Source organism: Marmota marmota, unplaced genomic scaffold (assembly GCF_001458135.2).
Source record: "Marmota marmota marmota unplaced genomic scaffold, marMar, whole genome shotgun sequence".
NCBI classification, from domain to species: domain Eukaryota; kingdom Metazoa; phylum Chordata; class Mammalia; order Rodentia; family Sciuridae; genus Marmota; species Marmota marmota.
Window position 1 is genome coordinate 22,739,339 of NW_026000082.1, and position 20,242 is coordinate 22,759,580.

Genomic DNA, 20,242 nt, shown 5'->3' on the forward strand with positions numbered 1-20,242 from the left:
ACCCCACCCCACCCCACCCCTACTTTCTTTCTCTGGCCAAGACCCTGGCAGGCCCATCCCTGCCTTAACACTCCTCAGGGAGTATTTTCCCAGCAGCAACACATCTGCTTTGGGACTGTTCCCTTGGATTGTCCTTCAAGGCATTTATTAAAGAAGAAAACAATTTGCTATTTCTCCTGGGGGCTGATGTGTGTTAGGGTTAATAAACCTTAGTTGTACCAAATCAAAAAGCTATCATCTGTGTACTTCAGGTGGTTCTACCTACACCCCATCTCCCTTTTAAAAACATCTGTACTGACATTTCATATCAATAGAATCATACAATGTGTCTTTTGTATCTGGCAACTTTCATTTGGTGGTGCCTTTGAAGTTCATCCATGTTGCAGCATGTATCAGTATTTTGCTTCTTTTTACTGTTGAATAGTATTCCAGTGAGTGGGTATATTCCTCATTTTGTTTACTCATTCACCAGTTGACAGACATTTGGGCTGGTTCCACTTTTTGGCTATTTTGAATGATGCTGCTGTGAACATTTATGTACCAGTCTTTATGTAGACATGTTTTTATTTTTCTTGACTAGACACAGGAGGGGATCGCTGGGTCATATGGTAAGTTCGTGTTTGATTTTTTTTTTTTAAAGAAACTGCCAAATTGTTTTCCTAAGTGGTTGTTATCAGTTTTTGTTGCTGTCAGTAACATCTGAGGACTTCTGTTTCTCCATATCCTCACCATGAATGCCTTTGTTGTTCTTAGACCCTGCATAGGGACCTTTTCACGTTTTACCTTCCCAGCAGAAGATTCTAATATTGCATTTTTGGCTTCCCCATGTTTTGTGTCTTATTTATTGTTGTATTGTTAGCAGGAGTGTGTCTGACACAGAGTAGGTACTCAATAAATATCTGTTGAATGAAGGAACATAGAGAATTACTATTTGTATTCATCTGCGAGGGTTACCCTAACCAAATATCACAGACTGGGAAGCTTAAAAACCAGAAATTCATTTTCTCAGTTTTGGAAATTGGAGGTTTGAGGTCAAGGTGTCACAAGTTTGGTTTCTCATGAAGCCATTCTCCTTAGCTTACAGATGGCCACCATGTCACTGTGTCCTCAATTGGTCTTTTCTCTGTGAGCGCATCCCTGGAGTCTCTTTCTCTTTATGAGGACACCAGTCATATTGGATTAGAAACCAGCTTTATTATCTCATTTAACCCTAATTACCTCTTTAAAGGGCCTATACCCAAATGCAGTCCCATTGGGAATTGGGGATTTTGGGGGAGATGCAGGGCAGTCCATAACACCACTGTAGTGACCCACCTGCTGACAGGAGGGGTCATATTTCTCAGCATGGAGCTCCACAAGGGATGAGAATCCATAACCCGAAAGGTACCTTAGTGCCTTATGAAAGGCTGAGGTACCAGCCAAGTAAGAGAAGTACCGTCTTTGGTTGTAATAAATGCTATAATTTAGACCAGAAATTAAAGACATAGACTTGGGTCTTAATGGGGAAAATGGTAGGAATAAAAAAGTGCTAAAAGACATGACTTCTAAGGGAACTATCCAGTTCTTTTATGGTAGAGCCATTATCTATTGGCGGTCTGATTTTCTTTTAACTTGGTATACATTATGAAACTGTATGGGGTTATCCTCAGCTTCATTTTTTATGACCCCCCAATGTTCTCATACTTCTAAATTTTGACTGTAGTGCAGATGCCTCCACTGAGGTGTGCCACTTGGTAGGGTCAGAGGAGGTAGCGGAATCAGACAGTGGGGCAGACACAGCAGAAGAGTCTCATTCTTTTTGCTCTTTCGGTGGTGGCAGGAAATATGGAATCTGTCACTTCTACTTTGAGCCTTACAGCATCTAGTCCTTCCACAGCACAGCCCTGTGCCTTGCAGATTCTGAATGGATGCATTATACCTGAGACCTCTATTTTATTTGCAAATGTCCTGATTAATGAGTTTGATATCTCTGGTGTGACTGCCTGACATTTCCTCAGCTACGTGGCCTCCCCTTGCTTTCAGTGCCCAGGCTGAGAGCATCAGTCAGTCTGAGAGCTGCAGGAGAGGCCACGTGAAACTCACCTCCTTGCCTGCACCTGCTTCCTCCCCTGGGACAGGCAGCTTGGGACCTTTGGAGGCCAAGAGCAAGGCAGGCAGGCAGCTGGGAGGTGGGGGAACTTGGAGGGCTCCTGGGGTAGCTATATTCCCTCATTTGGAGATAGCAGCAGTTCCATAGCTCACGCAGGGGAAGGACCTGCTGGAGTTTTTGGACTGTGGAGTTGGAGGAGCCGAGGAAGGTAGGAATTCTTCTTCTAGCCCTTCACGTGCTGCTGCCAAATTCTGCCCTGACTCCCTGTCTGAATTTTGCTTTTACTTCTCTCTCTTTCCCCCTCTTTCCACCTGAGTTCACACCTTGGAAATAACACACTCCACAAGTCCAGCTCTCCCTCCTGCTCAGCTTCCCCATTCCCCTTTCCCTTTGTTTAAACAGTCTGTGAGCCCTGTGCGGTTTTAAAGTTGTATACTTTGGAGACATATTGAGTTTTAGTTTACTAAGGTTGCCATTACAAATTATCACAAACTGGATAGCTTAGAACCACAAATTTTTTTTGCTTCATAGTTCTGGGGACCAAAAGTCCAAAATTAATGTGTTAGCAGAGCCACATGCCCTCAGTAGGAGCTAGTGAAGACCTTGTTTCTGGCAATTCCTCAGCCCTTGGCAGCATAACTCCAATCTTCATGGGGCACTCTCCCTGTGTTGGTGTCTGTTTTCCGGTTTCTTTGGTAAGGACACCATTCATATTGGATTAGGCGCCAACTCTGTCTGTTATAATCTCATCTTAACTAATTACATCTGTGATGGCTCTATTTCTGTAATAGTAGTTTGGGATTCCAATGAGGAGTGACTATGATGATAGTCTAAATTGGGGTTTCTGAGACTAGGCTTGTAAGTAAATACTGTATTATAAATTTTTATAACATGCTTACTTATAAGATGGTGAAAAGATGGAAATGACATGCAAATTAGGAAGCAAAGAAAGGGGTAGTGAAATTCTCAGGTGTGAATTGTTGGAGGTAGACTCAGAAGAAATGGAGGTGAGTGAACCATTAGTTGCCAGCTCTTGGAGAACAATCTGGAACAACTGAGCTCCAGCCCATCAGGGTAAGACTTAGAAGCTCCAAATTGGGTTTCTGGCATTGAATACCTCCACCTGAGCCAATCTCTGAGCCTCGGATTACTCTGTCTCAGGAGGAGAATGATAGTGCCTTAGAGAGGAGTGATGGGAATTAATGAATTATGCTGTAAATGAGTTCAGGAGCTTCTCAGATGAAAGGTGTTGCAAGAGTAGTGTTAAACTTTTAATTACAACTTGGAACAGACACAAGAATTTATCTTCTCTTTTCTATTTATCTCAGTGGTTCATAGCTGTAACCACAAGTGTGGAAGTAAGCATGGTTGACCTAGAGGGCAAATCAAAGAGAAAATCAATCGGGTAGATGAATTCACTGGTCTTGAAATAAATTTCTGAGTTTGGTACACACTGTCCCCATTCTGACATGAGAATGATTTGCCCTTATGTGAGTGCTGGCTGGGTGCACTTCCACTTTTAAGTCCACAGTAGGGTCCTTGATCTCTGAATATGACCTTGTTGGTTCGTCAACTCCTGAATGGTTCTCAATCCAGAAGCATATCTCTCTATGGACATGAGCCATCCTAGAGTCTCTGTGACTCAAGACAAGCGGCACCAGTATCCTGTCCATATTGTCATGGATAGAAAATCTCTGCCTTCCATTCTTTATTTGATCTAAAGAAAATTCCTCTAAGAACAGCCTTGGCATCGTGCTTTCTTTTCTGGTGATAGCAGCAGCAGAATTCAACCATCCTCTGCTGGGATACAGCATCAAGATGGAGACCAACTGAAAGAATAGATAATCATTTATAATAAATATTTTGTACTTCCAAAGAAATACAGTAATTTGAACCAGACTCTCAAAGTGTATGGTCAGAGTTGCCAGAAGAATTCTAGGACCAAATGGCCAGATTGCTTTCCTCCATTAATATATGGAAAGTCCAGCATGTCCTACCATCAGGGCTGACCTAGAAATATTGTTGTGTCATTTCTGCTTTGGGAATGGTTTGGATAAAATTCATTTGTGTTTACTCATTTGTCTCAGGTCAGGTTCCTTGGGAAACTGACTCTGAGATGGAGATTTGCAGGCAGGAGGGTTACTGGGGAATGTGGAGAAATGAGGGGAGCAGGATGTGGAAGGGGGGAAAGTTGAACTGGGATGTAGTCACAATGAAGGCCTCACTGGAGTCTCAGAAGCTGGGATGGCTTCTTATAATTGCCCCAAATTGAGATAAGAGGACCAGGCCTTTCTATCTCTAATTCCAGCACTGACAGGCATCGGACACCTGAGCTGCCCTCCTCAGGAAGGGGTGTGGCCCTGGAAGAGCCAGGTGTTTTCAGTCCAGGACAATTCCCAGACATGGACCTGGCTGAAAACTGTCTGCAGTGTGATGAATAAAACCCCAGTCTTAAAGATGGGCTCCATGGAGATGATGGGAAGGGACCAGAGCATCTGCCATCCCTCTCAAGAAATTTGTACTGAGCCTGTGAGTGTCAGCAACCACTCAGTGAGCTTGGAAGCAGATCCTGCTCCGGTTCAACCTTGAGATGACCATGGCCCCAGAAGATACCTTGGCTGAGGCCTTGTGAGAAACCCAGGGCCAAGACCTTAATGGTGGCCTTGTGAGAGACCTTGAGGCAGTAGCAATGACCCAGTTAAGCTATGCCTTGCTTCTTGACCCTCAGAGACTCGAAATAACGCACGTGTGTTGTTGTAAGCCTCTGAGTTTTGAATATAATTTCTTATTCAGCAATAGATAACTTATGCATGCTCTAATCTCTTTGTTCCTTATCAAGGTCCCATACTTCTCCAGAACTAAATTCCATGCTATTTCCAGACCACAGTGTGTGCTTTCTTGTCTCCGTGGTTTTCCTCTAAAACGTGATCTCTACGTTGCTTGGAACACTTTCTTCTACCTTCTTTACTTAGAAAATTCTTGCTCATTTGTTTTAGCCTCAAGTACTTGGTGACTTATATTATATAATAATGTGTCAATAAAGATTTGAGTACTTGAATTATTAAAAAGTATTTCCAAAATAGTAAGTATTTGGAAGATTCCATTTAGAGACAGAGTATTTAAAGGTATTCAAAACTTTTAAAGCATTCAATATATTAAATATGTATTTAGGATCCATATGGTCCTGATCCTGTGGATATGAAGATGTCAAGAACCAAGATGCTCAATTTGGAACATGTCATGCTCCCTTTATACACGTTTACCTTTACTTAATTAGTTTTTATTTATCTTTTGGAGTTCATCTGTTATTTGCCAGGTTCCCTAGATTCTTAAAATATATCAGGTATATTTATATACATTTATCAATGCCTATATTTCTTTTTTGAAACATGCCCTACAGTTGTCATTAAACAGTTAATTATGTAAATGGTGGAATAATGTCCATTTTTTATTACTGGTCTGATGTCCTACCTATAATAGGAGGCCAACAAATATCTGCTAAATCACTTTAGATCCAGTTTGCTCTTTGTTTTCCCTCAACCTCAGAAGATCACATCCTTGGTGGGGTAGGTGCACTGTCAGCCCAATGTGGCAAGTGATTTCATGTTAGCCTCAATACTGGGTGTGATGGGAGTATAGTGGAGGAGAGGTGGAAGGACATCACAGATGGAAAGATAATCAAACTTGGTTTCGAAGGAGTAATACCAGTTTGCAAGTGGTGAACTTAATGAGAAGTAGAGTTTCCTAAATGGAAATAAAGGCAATGCTTTAGTCAATTTGTGTTGCTGTAACACAATTTCTGAGAATAGGTAATTTATAAAGAACATAATTTTATTTGTCAAAGTTCTGGAGGCTGGAAATTCAAGATCAAGGTGCTGACAGGCTCTATGTCTGGGGAGGGGTGAGTTCTGCTTCCAAGATGGCACTATGTGGATTATCCTCTGCAGAGGACAATGCTGTGTCTTCACATGGTGGAAGAAATGGAAGGGTGAACTTGCCTCCTGGAGCCCATTTATAAGGCATTCATCCATTCATGACAACTGAGTCTTCACGGTCTACATATCTCTTACAGAACCCACTGCGGCATTGAGACTTAAGTTTCAATGTGGATTTGGGGGGGGTACAGAAACATTCAAACAATAAAGGGGAAGCAGGATAATAGTGGATTAGAACAGAGTTTCCCAACCAAGTAGTGTGTGATGTGGATGGTATCCTGGGACTGCCCTGTCTAGGTATAGGTTTAACAATTTATTGATCTTTTAAACCTTTGTGCTTCCAGGTAGGGTCTGGGGTGACAGGAGCTCCCATTATACTCACCGTCATTCAAAGCCTTGTCTGTTTACCCTAGCTTAGCCTCAAATAGGATCATCTTCCATGTGATCCTTGACATGAATGAATTTGGGAGGCAATGGATCAGCTCCAAATGGAATAAGGCAGGTGTGATGGACATCAGCTGAGTCTGGAAAACAGGCTGTGACCACATGGTAAAGGATCTTCCATGCTCAGCTAAAGTCTAGATTTAGACTGTAGGAAATGGAGCACCAGAGTTAGTTTATCTGTTCTCGGACCCCATTCCCAATCCAATTACAATTATGAATAGTGTATGTATTTTTTAAAGATTTCAGATTAACGTGGTCCAAATGAAGTTGTAAATTCTACTTCATGTTTCTCAGAAGCACAATTCAGGTGGCAATTCTTACTGTTGCCTTTACTGCCCCCTTTCTTTGAAGATACTATTTTCAGATGGGCTTGATTGTGATCCACTGGTGACCTGGGTGTTGGGAGGACTGTGATTGCATTATAAGTTATTTGCTACAATTAGTAAAGCAATAGTGTCTTCAAATAACTCACTAATTAAAAAAAATTAAACCAGGTTTATAAGTTTTCCTAGATCAAAAGGAAGTTCTGTCTGGGTTAGAACAACAGAAATTTTTTGCATCACAACTGTAGAGACCAGAAGTCAAAATTGAGGTGTCAACAGGACCATGCATCTTCTGAAACCTGTAAGGGAAGGGTCCATTCTTGCCTCTTCCAGCTTCTCATAGCTGGAGATGGACACCAGCTTGTGGCAACATCCCTCCAGTTTCACAGAGCCCTCCTGCTGTACGTGCCTTGTGTGTGTGTCCACATGTCCCCTTTTGATAAAGATACCACTCATGTTGGATTAGGGCCCACCATATTGACCTCATCTTGGCTTGACTACATTTGGAAAAACCCTATTTCCAGATGAGCTCACATTCTGAGGTCCTGGGGGGTTAGGATTTCAACGTTATCTTTTTTGGAGATACAACTCAATCTATAGCAATGTCGTTTTCATGCACTTGGATTTTAATATTCTTTTTTAGGTCAGAATGAAGAGGTGGAGTTTGCATATAACCTATAGTCAAATTATGTCAATCAGAATATATACGTCCAAGTGTCTGCTCGTGAACTTGAATCCATCAGGCAGAAAAAAAAATAAAGACCACTGATGTAATATAAGCTTGTCTCATTGGTTATCCTTCATTCTTAGGAAGCTGGCCATTTAAGACTAGCTCACACCAGTGCAATGGTTATCAACTGTGGTTTACTGTCTAGAGACATTGACAGTGTTTGGAGACATTGTTGGCCATGATAACTTTGGGTAGGGGGAAGGTGCTACTAGCATCTAGCTGGTGGAGAGCAAGGATGCTGCTAAATAAAACTGTACGATGCAAGGACAGCCCCCCACAAGGAAGACTTGTCTTCAATTCCCAATCAGGTGTTGATTGTACTGTTGTTGAGAAACCTGTGCCAGTGAAGGTGTGCGTCTCAGCATCTAGGGTGATAGTAATAAATGTTTGGTTTGAGTTTGGTGTACCCTTCTCTCAAATTTTTCATCATTGGTTTTTCTATGAGACTTGGAGGTTCTCGATACCTTTGCCACTCTGATTAGTGTCATGGAATGAGCATGAATGTAGAATCCAGTCAGTATCCTCAAAGCCATTCAGTGATGAGAAGAGTTCCATATCCCAGCTGGCCCAACTTTTTGTACCAGAGAAAGCTGCAATAATAACTTTCAGATACAATATGTCTCACTAAAGCCCTTGGGAGAAAACTCTTTAGTTCACAGATGACAAGTGTTTTGGGAGATTAACATAAAATCAAAATATGAATGTGGTATGAAATTTCCTTCCTTTTTCCAATCAACTTATATTCTATTATACAAAGACACAGAGTGATCGTTATTTTTAATATGTTATGGATGGTTTTCAAACAACTGGATCCAGCAAACCAAAACCTTTAGGCCAAGACTAACCCTGAATAATCCCTGGTTTGAGGTTGGGTTTGATCTGGGGAACTGGACCCTGGCTTTTTCCCTGTTTTGCATGGCTTCTCACTTTGTCCTCAGAGTCCCATGGGTAAATATTTATTGTCCTTTCATCATTGGGATTGAAATTTAGCTTTCTGTATTCCTGGCCTATATGAATCTCTTGATGTTTTTTACTTTCGACCACTTGGATAGATCAATACCCACTCCCTTGATGGAATTCCCTACATGTTCTCTTAAGAGACTTAGACATTAATTCTTGGATTATAGGTTCCCTAATTCTCATTGCCAGGAGCATTTTCCTACCTATTATCTTCTTTTTGAGTTGGGTTATACTTCATGTTATGGAGGCTGGTTAAGAAAAAACTGTGAGGTAATTTGTTTTATACTTTTAGAGCCACAAAAAAATGAAGGAATGTTTCTAGTTCGGCCTCATTGGAAAGAAGGGAGAGGGATATTATATTTCAGAATAGAGGTTTTAGAAAATATTACTATTTCCATTATTTTTATTGATAATAATTATAAAGCCCCCTTAATTATAAATTATGTAATATCTTATCCTTGGGAACAGGAAATGCTTTCTCTTCCTTTCATATTCTCACATTGAATGAATTATCACTCTAATGCTGCATAACAAAAAAAAAACCTCACACAGTAGCATGAAAAACTATAAGCATTTATTTCTCATTCATGCCTCTGCAAGTTTGTTGGCTAAGAATTGACTGATCTGGGCTGAGCTGGCCCCAAGTTGCAGGTTTTGTTCAGGTCTGCTGCATATCTCTCTCAATTTTCTTATACTTGAGTCTGGTCTGTACTCAAGACAAGCTTTTCTATGATGATGGCAGAAGTACTAGATGCAAATACTTTTGGCTAAAAACAAGAGGTGTGGCCAAACTCAGTTTTAGTAGGAGTCTTGGATACTACTGCTATGAAAAAAACTTCCCCTGAAACTTAGTGGCTTAAAAGAATCACAATCATTTTATTGTCTCTCAGGTTTCTGTGGGTCATGGATCCAAGAAGGGCTTGGCTAGGTGGTCCTGACTTGGGATCTCTCAGGCAGGTGCAGTGCAGGGGTGGATGGAGCTGGCACGGCAGGCGGCTGACCTGACCTCTCTCCATGTTGTCTCTGAGTGGTCTAGTTTGAGCTTCTACACAGCTTGGTGGCTTTAGGGTCATCAGACTGCTTACATGGCAGGTTAGAACTCCTGCACAGGCATTCCAGAGAAGCAGATGGAAGGTACCTATCTTTTCCAACAAGGCCTGGAAATCATGGAGCAGCACTTCTATGCTTTCTACTGGCTGAAAGGGTCACAAAGCCTGCCCACTTTCAAGGGGAAGAAACACAGATCCCAACTCTCAATGGGATGTGTGTGAAGGTCACATTATAAAAAGCACATGAGGAATGAGTGATAGTGTTACAGCCATTTTTGGAAAGTACAATCTGCCACAGTGGTGCAGGGAAATATTCTATGCCCACAGTGGGGAGAGGAGAGTGGATATTGGCTAAACACTACCTCCAAACACCACACGCCTTTTGCACATGGTATAGGGCTATAAACAGAATGCATATGAAAAATTCCCTGTTGGCTAACTGTATTAGGTTGGGTGCCCAGAAGCATGGCCTAGATGGAAAGCCTATGTAACATGTTTAGTGAGGGGTTTTTCTTTTGGAAAACTCCTAACAGGGTAAGAGAAGCAGCTGAGGACAGGGGCAGAAGTAGGTCATAATGTGGTTTTAGAATAAATTTGACTTTGACTTAATCTTCTCAGAAGCCCTAAGTATGAATTGCACAACAAAGGTTGTCCTGCCTTGAGGTCAGGAGGTTGAACTTTTATTTTCCTGTCTCAGTCAGCCACAGATGTTATATGGGGAAGGTGGGGGAACACCTGAGATACTTCTCAGACATCTCTATGCAAGAGAGTTACCTTTAGCTATGGAGAATCCTCCAGAAAAGAGTGTACATGTGAGCCATAAGCAGCCAACACCTGGAGCAGCAGCAGCAGCAGCAGCAGCTGGAGGGGTACAGGCTGTGGTTTGGGTATAATTTAAATGTTCCCTAAAAGACCCATCCCCCGGGTAGCAGTATTTATCCACTGGGGTGTGGGATTCTTAGGTCATTGGAAACATGCCCTGGAAGAAGATTGTGAGACTGTTCTCTCAGTCTCTCTGCTTCTTAGCTCGAGATGTGGCTGCTTACTCTGACAAACACACTGTCACTATGATGTTCTTCCTTTACCAGAGGCACACCCTACCCAAACTTGGATGTAAGCCTCCAGAACCATAAACCAATATAAACCTCCCTTTGCTTTGTAAGTAGCCTTTGTCAGATACTTAGTTATAGTGATGGGAAACTGACTAATATAGGTCACCTGCCTAGTAAATAGAGATATGCATGAGACATAATTTGTGCCCACTACAGCCCACCCCTTATACCATTCAGAGCTATTTGCTTCTCACTTTAAGCTTATGGACTCTGTCTTCTCACAACTTCTCTAGGATTCTTGGCCAGAATTTTTGGATTAGTAGGACAAACTACAGTCCCCATTGTTGCAGTTGGTCCTGAGGTCATAATGGATTCCCATAATCTTCCCTGTCCACTACCCTTTCTGAATCCCTCTCTTGGCTACCACTTGGCTGCCAATCCTTATGTAGTGGAGTGACCCAGACTTTCATGCCAGGGATCTGAGCTCCTGTTATCATGCTCTGATCAGGCTGTATTTTTGTACTGTCCAGTTTACAGTTAAACCACATGTTGAAGTACCAGAAGACACCCCAGTGACATCCCACCCCAGTGGATCAGCTATTATATGTATCATGTGTTGCATGTATTCCCCCATTTTGATCTTGAAGAAATATCACAACTTCCACATGTTGATCATGGTCAAGCCCTCTTGCTAATAAGTGGCTTGCATTCTTTGCCTACTGTTGGAATGAGGAACCTAAAGTAACCAGGCAGACAGCAGATACTGCTTTAATTTTATCAAAAAACTGTTGCATGATGGAAGTATTTCTAGACCTACAGAGTCTATAGTATTGTGAGTTGGAAGCACAAATTTCCCAAGTGACACCTGGGGTAATAGTGAGTGGGGCCACTCCTACCTCATCCTCCAAATCTGATTTCCAGGTGGATATATTCTATTTATTGAGAAACAATCCTACATAATGGCTCCTGATTTAAAGTTTATATGGCCTCCCAAAGGACAGTGCCTTTCCTGTGCAAGGTGTTAAGGCCAAGTTTGCACCTTAGCTATGTTTTCAAGATGTTGTTCCAGTGCTTTCTAGAGCCAACAGCAGAAGAATGGTGCAGTAAATAGCAGGATCAGTGGGTCACATGGGCAACTTCTTTGTTATAATGTGAACTTATTTGTCTAAAATGAATTTATGCAGGATCAGATTTTTCAGACTTTGAGTTGTAGTCTTTGGGACAGTAGCAGTGGCAAAGGCCTACAGGTAGGAAAGACAAATCTATACCTGGAATATTTGTCAATTCTAATCAGGATGAAATATCACCCTTTACAGGGTAGCAATAAATGAACTTGTCACTAAGCCAGTTGATTTCCTTTAAGCATGGTACCATATAGGGGGTACTGCTGTTTGTGGCTAACAGGCTAAACATTGAGCAGTGGAAGAACCAGATGAACCTTAGAAGGGAGGATCCTGTGCTCCTGGAACCATGGGTATCATATTCAAGGCTGCTCCATTCACAAGTCCATTGCATAAACACTGATGGCCAAGGACAGAGGCTGGCTGACATCTACTGTCCAGGTGCTTGTTAGTACCACCTCTGTAGTCAGTGCTCATTAGTAGTCATTAGCAGGTAATGCTGACCTCCTCATAATTTGTGCCCACTCCCAAAGGTCCACCTACATGCCCTTTTATATATTTCCTTGTCTCTAGTCTTCCAATTTGTTCCACCCAAGCCCAAGCCCCTAATCCATCAATGGATCCTTTCACTACTGCCTGTAAGTCTGTATGTACATCCTCACTTAAGGTCACTTTTCTCTTCCAAGTGGACGAGGCTCCACCCCTGGGAGTGGGAGTGATGGAGTTGTTTTTAGAATGGTATGTAGTCCTCTGCTAAAGATGGCAGGGCCTCACTCCAGAATCTGCACTGAAATTCTCTATTGAGGCACATATCCAAGGCTCCTCACAATACCTTTATCACAGCTGCCATTAATGTTCTGGGCTTTGCCTGGTCATGTGGCCCAAAGGGCAGGGCTGCTTGTATTGCCGATTTAGACCTATGGCTGGACTTATGCTCCAAATCCCATCAGAACGTGTAATATTCTATGCCACCCATTTTATAGATGAGAAATTATGTTCAGAGAGGTTAAATAATCGGCAAGGTCTTAGAGCTGGAGAGCTGGAAGGAGGTGGCTCACAGTATTGCCTCTTCTATGCTTTCAGACCTATTTCCAGGATATCTATGAATAGAAGAAAAACTCACCTGTGGCTGATTGCATGTGGATGAATTGGCTCGCCCTTGACATGCCAGATGTAGATCAGTTTTAGTTTTTCAAAATAGGCTGTGACTCAGGTACCTGTATTGTTCAAGGACAGGCTCTGGTGCTGTGTCCTTCCCTGACTCAGTAAGTGATTCAGACTGAGAGTTGGCTAAATCCGGGAGGACTTTGGGATCGCATTATAACCTTTTAGGTATTCATCTTATCCCCTAGCTAAGAATAGATCAGGACCAAGAATAAACCCTACTGAAGTTGTCCTCTTCCACTAGAGGTGTGAGGGTTTTTTTTGTCCCCTGCATATAGGGACCACTACATTTTGAACTCGACTCTTTCTTCTGTCCAGTTGCCCTTGGACTGACTGGAACATTAAGGAATTGGTTGGCTCAGAAAGGTTAATTCACATGCCCAAGCTATTTATGCAGGAGCCGGGTTTGGACCCCAGATGATTCAGCTCCACCGAGTCAGACCAGGCCCATGCCATAAATAAATTTGATATTTATTGACAATGATTGATGAGAAACTAATACATACTTATTTAGCTGTGTCTTAGGGAATTTACAACTGTTTGGATCAGGATCCATATAGTAACAATATTGGATTTCATTCTACTTTATTTGATAAGGTGAACTTTTAATGATTGACATAAAGATTACTCTGGTAAACCTTTATGTTCTTTAACAAATTAGAATAAAAAACAAACAAACAAAAAGTCCCAAAATATTTATGTTCTTGGGACTCAGGAGAGTTCTTTTAACTTTTATTCATATTAGTTTATAGACTAGTGAGAGGTAGAATTTTAGAAAGTATGGTAAAAATATAAATAACTCTTCTGATTTTATTGAGTGAAGTTGAAAAATAAATCACTGAGTCCTTTAAGGTTAATATAATTTATTTTATATGTTCATTTAACTTCTTAATTTATTGATATATATCTCAAGACATATATCAATAATATATATTTATATATGATATATAAAAATAATATATATTTTTATATTATATTTATATATGTGATTTTATATATCACATATAAAATATTATATATGTAATATTTTATGCAAATAAAACATATACTTTTGACTTAAAGAAGAATTTTATATATTTAAATATTTTTATATTTAAATATTTATTTTATATTTAAATATTTTATATTTATTATATGCAAAATAAACATATACTTTTGACTTAAAGAAGAATCTAGGCTCCTTCCCCAGTCTTCCTAAATAAGTCTTCTAACTACCCAAGCAACTCACTCCCAGTCTGCCCTGAGCAGAGGAGGAGAAGTTTGGAGCATTGTGTAAATGAACAAGATCCAAAAATGGGAGCCCCTTCCAAGTCCTCTCCATGGTTCACATTATAGTGCCAATAGTATGTTCTTAGTGTGGGTCAAACCTGTGAAAGTTTATATTTGAACAGAAAGTAAATTTCAAACTCCATCCCTAACTTTTGGGCTCTTACCTCCTTTTATTTCCATTAGGGGAGATACCTTTGAGTCCTGCCTGCCTTTCCACCTGGCCAAAGTGGTTGCCTCTGTATCCGAGCAGGAGAGAGAGGACAGCCTTGGCCTTCTTCAAGCATCCCGCACACATGTGTGGGAATAAGACAATGAGTCACAATATTTAGATCATCAGATATTTGTGATTATTTTATATGGCTGCTCCATCAGCCTGCCTAACGTGGAGAGCCCTGAGGTTTCTTGTTTAGGACCAGCCTGCATTTCTCCTAAGAACTCACAGGCCCCTGGACTACTTCACTTCTCGTCCTGCCCATACACAAAACAGACAGTGGGCCGCAGGTGGGCGAAGGGACTTTGTTAACTACCACAGCCCAGTCTCCTTTCCATACAGGCAGTAGGAGTGCATGCTCTGCTTCTTCAGTCTCTCTTGCAGCCAGGCCTCAACAGATGCAAAATATTTCTGGGTTTGGGCTAAAGGTCGAAATCCAGTGGGATGCTGCCTTTGCTTTTCACCTCACCTGACTGTCAGAGTTTCCCACAGGACTGGCGTCTAAACCTGGAAGCAATTGACATTCGAGCCTGGTGGTGTTGGCAACAAAGATGTAATGACTCCCCTGGTGAATCCAGCCTTTGCTGTTGTTCGGCTTCTGCAGGGAAGCAAATCCTGGCTCTCAGTGTGGATCATTTGGGAGGGAAAAAAAAAGGCCGCAGGTGGCCTTCCTGTCTCTTTTGACTGTAGAAGGGTTGCAGAATTTTCCTTCAGCTTCAGATCTTCGCCATCAATACTTTAAGTCCCAGAGGCCCTTTTCTAACCAGGCTAACCCCTGAGTCATTCCCGAATGCTCCCTTCTCCCACGATGATTGTATTCCTCTGTCCGTTCACAATTTTAATTATGAGTTTACTCAATGGGCTTCCCTTCGGGTTAACTTCTCCTGGTAACTCATTAAACCTCTGAGTCACACATTCATTATTATAGAGAGGACCAAAATGAAAGAACAAGAAGGAGCTGTGCCCTGGGAGAAACCCGGGGTGGCTCGCTGTGGTTAGGTGTGACTGAGCATCTGGAATCTGTCTCTTCTCCCCTTTGGGGAAGGTGTCCTGCGTTGAGTGATGCTGTACTTAATGCAGTGAGGTCATTGGTTGTGGCTGAGTCTAATGTGAGTTTTTGCTGTCCTATGACACCAGCTTATAATTCTGGTTAAAGCTCTTCCCTCCTATCTAACTATGCCCTCCGACCTTAGGTGGTCTCTAAACAAGGATGTGATTACTCATTAAAAAGGAAGCCCAGAGGCCGAGATAGGAGGATCATGTGTTCAAAGCCAGACTCAGCAACTTAGTAAGGCCCTATGCAACTCAGTGAGACCCTGTCTCTAAATAAAAAATGCAAAAAAGTGCTGGAGATGTGCCTCAATAGTTAAGTGCCCCTGGGTTCAATCCCTAAAAATGTATCCCAGTCATAATTTGTATCTTTGAAAGAACATTAAAGGGAACCAATTCATGACCCACAAAGACACTTCTTAATATTTCCTTTCCTTCCCACTACAAATTTTCCAAAACCACCCCTCCCACCAGCCCTCCAAGTCATTTCTTTCCTTTCTTATCCCCTCCCCAAGGTGAGTTAGGTCTTTGGGCCTGGACAGGACACTCCTTTGTAAAATGGGTGATCTGTTGTTAAGATTAACTGAGATAAAACTTGTCAATACCACCCATATCATACTGGGACACTGTAAATACTCTAAAGGTTGGCTATTATAATGTTCAATTCAGTCTTCCTAGCCTCAATTTTGATTTCTTCCCTCTGATGGCATCAAAATCTGGAAGCTGAGAAAATGGTTTCTAAATAAGAGTAACAATAGATGTCATTTACTGAGTATGACTTGTGTCCCAGGCACTATGCGAAATCCTTTATGTGCATTATCTCTTTAATCCTCACCCCAGCCCTGAGGGACAGCTGCTGTGATTATCCCCATTTCACAAATGAGGAAACTCAAGACTTAGAGAGATGAAGCAGCTTGCCCTAGGCCACAGAGCTGGTACTGGTGGAGCTGCATGCAGCCTTATGTACTTCCAAGGCCTCAGTTTCATGGCTTTGCAAAAATTTGCAAATAAGTGTTGCCCATGAGAGTTTTGACTATGGAAGACCAGTGCCTCATGTTCAGAGACTTGGGAACCTCAGAACAAGTGGCTTGCTCTTGCCATGCTGGATCAGCCCCCACAGGCTGGGGTGAAATCACCTGGCCTGTGCCAAGATGAACCCTCTGAAGTTCTCCTTGGCTTTCAGAGTTAGAGATAAATGTATTTCTCTGCAAAGGCTGGCATTTATTTCTTAATAATCAAGTTAGAAATGGATGTAGTCTCCCTAATCAGCAAAACAAAGGTTTTCTGTACTTTTATATGTGCTGGAAACTACTAATGAGTTCTTGGGGATTTATCACTGACTCTAGAATAGAAGTAGAAGCCAGGATATTTGGAGTCAGTGAAAACAGGGTTTTGCCAAGATACTTCAGCTGCAAGGGAACCTTTAAATATTCCACATATCCGGTGCTGCATCTGTGCGGGGGAATTTGAGGATGAGCTGATGTGGATGCCCGAGCCCTGCACAAAATCCTTCTCCTCCAGATGTTCTGGGGCCTCCTGTGCAGGCCCTTTGTAGCCCTTGCAGATTGGCCCCTTGCGTGGCTCTGCAGCTGAAGGTCCCCTCTCTAGGCACAGTACCATTTGCACAACTCATTTACCCCAGAGGCCACTGAAGAATGTGGACTTCTGCACCAAGTTTGGGGGTTCCCAAAAGTCTGTGTGTCCAAGACTCAGCAGCAAGGGTGGCTGCTAAGACTGGGGTCCTGTAACTGATGCCTGTTTCTGCTTCACCTGAGAGTCAAATGCCATTATTATTGGTGGCAACTCTTTGCTATTCCTCCTTCTCCTGCCTCCTCCTCCTTCTGCTCTTTCATCCCTTTTCTTCTTCCCCTCTTTCTCCCCATCTTACTTCTGCCCCCCTTTTCTCCTTTGAAAATATGAATAACAGAAAAGAAAATGTCAAGCTTCTTCTCTGGGAAAACACCAAATGGTAGATGACGCAGAGCAGTGGGAGGTCCCAGGGCATAGGGATGGGTGGCCATGGTGGCTTCCGTGGAGGCTTTGGCCACAATGGGGCAGGAGCAGTGGCTGCTAGAGGAGGCAAGGCTGAAGACAAGGAGTGGATTCTGGTCACCAAGTTGGGCCACCTGGTTAAGGACTTGAAGATCAAGTCCCTGGAGGAGAACTTGATCTTCTCTTTGCCCATCAAGGAGTCTGAGATCATTGACTTTTTCCTGGGGGCATAACTCAAGGATGAGGTTTTGAAGATCATGGCTGTGCAGATGCAGATTCGTGCTGGCCAGCGCACCCGGTTCAAGGAGTTTGTAGCTATCAGGGATTACGACAGCTCCAAGGAGGTAGCCACTCTATCCGAGGGGCCATCATCCTGGCCAAGCTCTCCATTGTTTCTGTGTGGAGAGGGCTATTGGGGGAACAAGACTGGCAAGTCCCACACCCTTGCAAGGGGACAGGATATTGTGGTTCTGTGCTGATGTGGCTCATCCCTGCCCCCAGAGGTACTGGCCTTGTCCCAGCCCCTGTGCCCACGAAGCTGCTGCTGATGGCTAGTGTTGATGACTGCTACATTTCTGCCAGGGGCTACACTGCCACCTTGGGCAATTTCATCTAGGCCATCTTTGATGCCAGCCCCAAGAAAACAGCTATCTCTGGAAAGAAACTGTGTTCACCAAGCCTCCCTATTAGGAATTCACTGACCATCTTGTGAAAACCCACACCAGAGTCTCTGCACAGAAGACCCAGCCTCCAGCTGTGGCTACAACAGAGGGTTTTTATACAAAAAAATTAAAGTGAATGAAACCTGAAAAAAAATGTCAAAATGTGGCTGATCATTCACTCATGCATTCATTCATTCCTCAAACATTTATAAAGCACTTGCTCTAAGCTGAGCATGGAATGGGGGATACAAAGGTAAATAAGAAATGCTCTCTATGGGATGTGTGTAGTTCAGGAATGCTGTGGTTAGGTGTATCCCCAAAAGGCTCTTGTGTTGGCATCCTGGTCCCTAGAGTGACAATGTTAAAAGGTAGTGGGACCTTTAAGAGGTGGGGCTTAGTGGGAGGTCATTAGTTATTGGGGGGGGGGGCATGACCTCAGAGGGAATTAACGTAATTCTCATGAAACTCCAGTCTTGCTCTCTGGCTTCCTGCCTTGCAATGTGATCTCCCTTTCTCTGTCTCTTGAACCCCACCTCTGTGATTCCATTTGCCATGAGACCTTCAGCAGAGCCAAGCAGAAGCCAGCACCATGCCCTTGAACCTCCAGAACTATGAACTATGTAAATAAATGTCTTTTCTTTACACATTTCCCCGACATAAGTATTTTTCTATGGTAACAAAAACCAGACTAATACAAGAGGGAAAAGGCAGACATCTGACAGTTTTAACAAATACCATGTTCCCAGAACTTACTGTGCACCTGGCATTGTGCTGAGTTACCCTTTCACTGGATCATCTCATTTAATCCTCAAAGAAACACTCTGAGGGGGAATTCTGGCACTTGATCCTCTTATCCATGAGGCTGAAGCAAAGACAGATTAAATAATTGGCCTAAAGTTGCACCACCAGCATGTCACAGATCTCACTTGAGCCCAGGCCGTTCTGACTCCAACATCAGCATTACAAACAGTTCTGCTGCCTCTTACTTAATTACAGCACACTAAGACAGCATCACATAAGTAGGGTCTAGCAGAAGTGCAATCTGAAGCCTGGGAATTCACAGTACATGAGCTGGGCGACGGGTAGTGATAAGAGAAGAGCCCAGAAAAGAAGCTAGACCAAGACTGTGAAGGGCCTCGCATCCAGTACTCACAAGGTAGAGTTTGTCCTATAGGGAGTGGAATAATATGGCACCTTCTGAGAAGAGAAGGAAATGATCAGACTTACATACTAGACAGTCATTGTTTAAAAATAGGTAGAGAATATAGTCCCACAATTAAAAATCCCTGAGTGTTAGGTGTTTGGAATATAAATGATGCAGCCTTTTTCCTCTTTAGTCTTTTATGTGTTTTCTGAATTTTCTTTATTGAGCTCATTTTCTTATGCATACCCAGGTGTAAAGAGTTGGTGTGTTGGAGAGGGCGAGTTGGTGGCAGTCCAGAGGCAGGGGTGCTGTGAGGAGGGAAACTTGCTGGTGAGACCACGGAGAAAGCAGTTGAGGGGTCTAGGGCAAGTAAAGGGCTTTGCAGAGACTGGATCTAACTTGATCCATTAATCCTCAGTCCCTCTCCCAGAGCCTAGCAGGCCCCGCACACCTCACAAATACATATTAGTCAACGAATGAATGCGCAAAAGAGGAAAATCGCCACGTGGTTGGAGAAGAGGGCATGGATCTGAGGAAGATTTTTGAGAGACAACCTCCAGAAACCACATCATGGTGCCATGAGGATGCAGTTTCTTCCTTAAAAAGCAAGGAAATTGTCTTCTGATATGTGGTAGAAAATGTGGGAAGAAATTCACAAAGGGAGATGTAAGGGATGATGACTGTTTTGAATATGTTGACTCTGATGTTAAATGGAGAAAACAAATGTAACCACTTGCTGCAAAATCCAAATTGGGCATGGAAGTCAGATGGAATGGAGAGAGTATATACCTTGAGGGATGATAGTCCTGGGGGAGCGTGGCTGCTTTACGGAAGGGCAGGAGAATCACATTGAGAAGTGTCTTAAAAATCTTCCAGTCCACAGTCCCTCTGTCCCCATTGTCAGAGAATTCCTAGTTGTCCAAGTAACTTAATTCTAACTTCATGATTTATTTTATTTTATTTTTTTTATTTGTTTTAATTAGTTACACATGACAGTACAATGACCTTGACATATCATATATTTGAATCACATGGGATGATATCTCA

General features: G+C 42.4%; 1 protein-coding gene and 1 pseudogene across 2 annotated transcripts in view; both read left to right on the forward strand.

Annotated features, from left to right (window-relative positions):
* The window catches only part of Hivep3 (HIVEP zinc finger 3), a 458,107-nt gene that overhangs the window by 51,776 nt on the left and 386,089 nt on the right, over positions 1-20,242 (forward strand). The window lies entirely within an intron of this gene.
* Positions 13,957-19,427, forward strand: LOC125620418 (annotated as a pseudogene).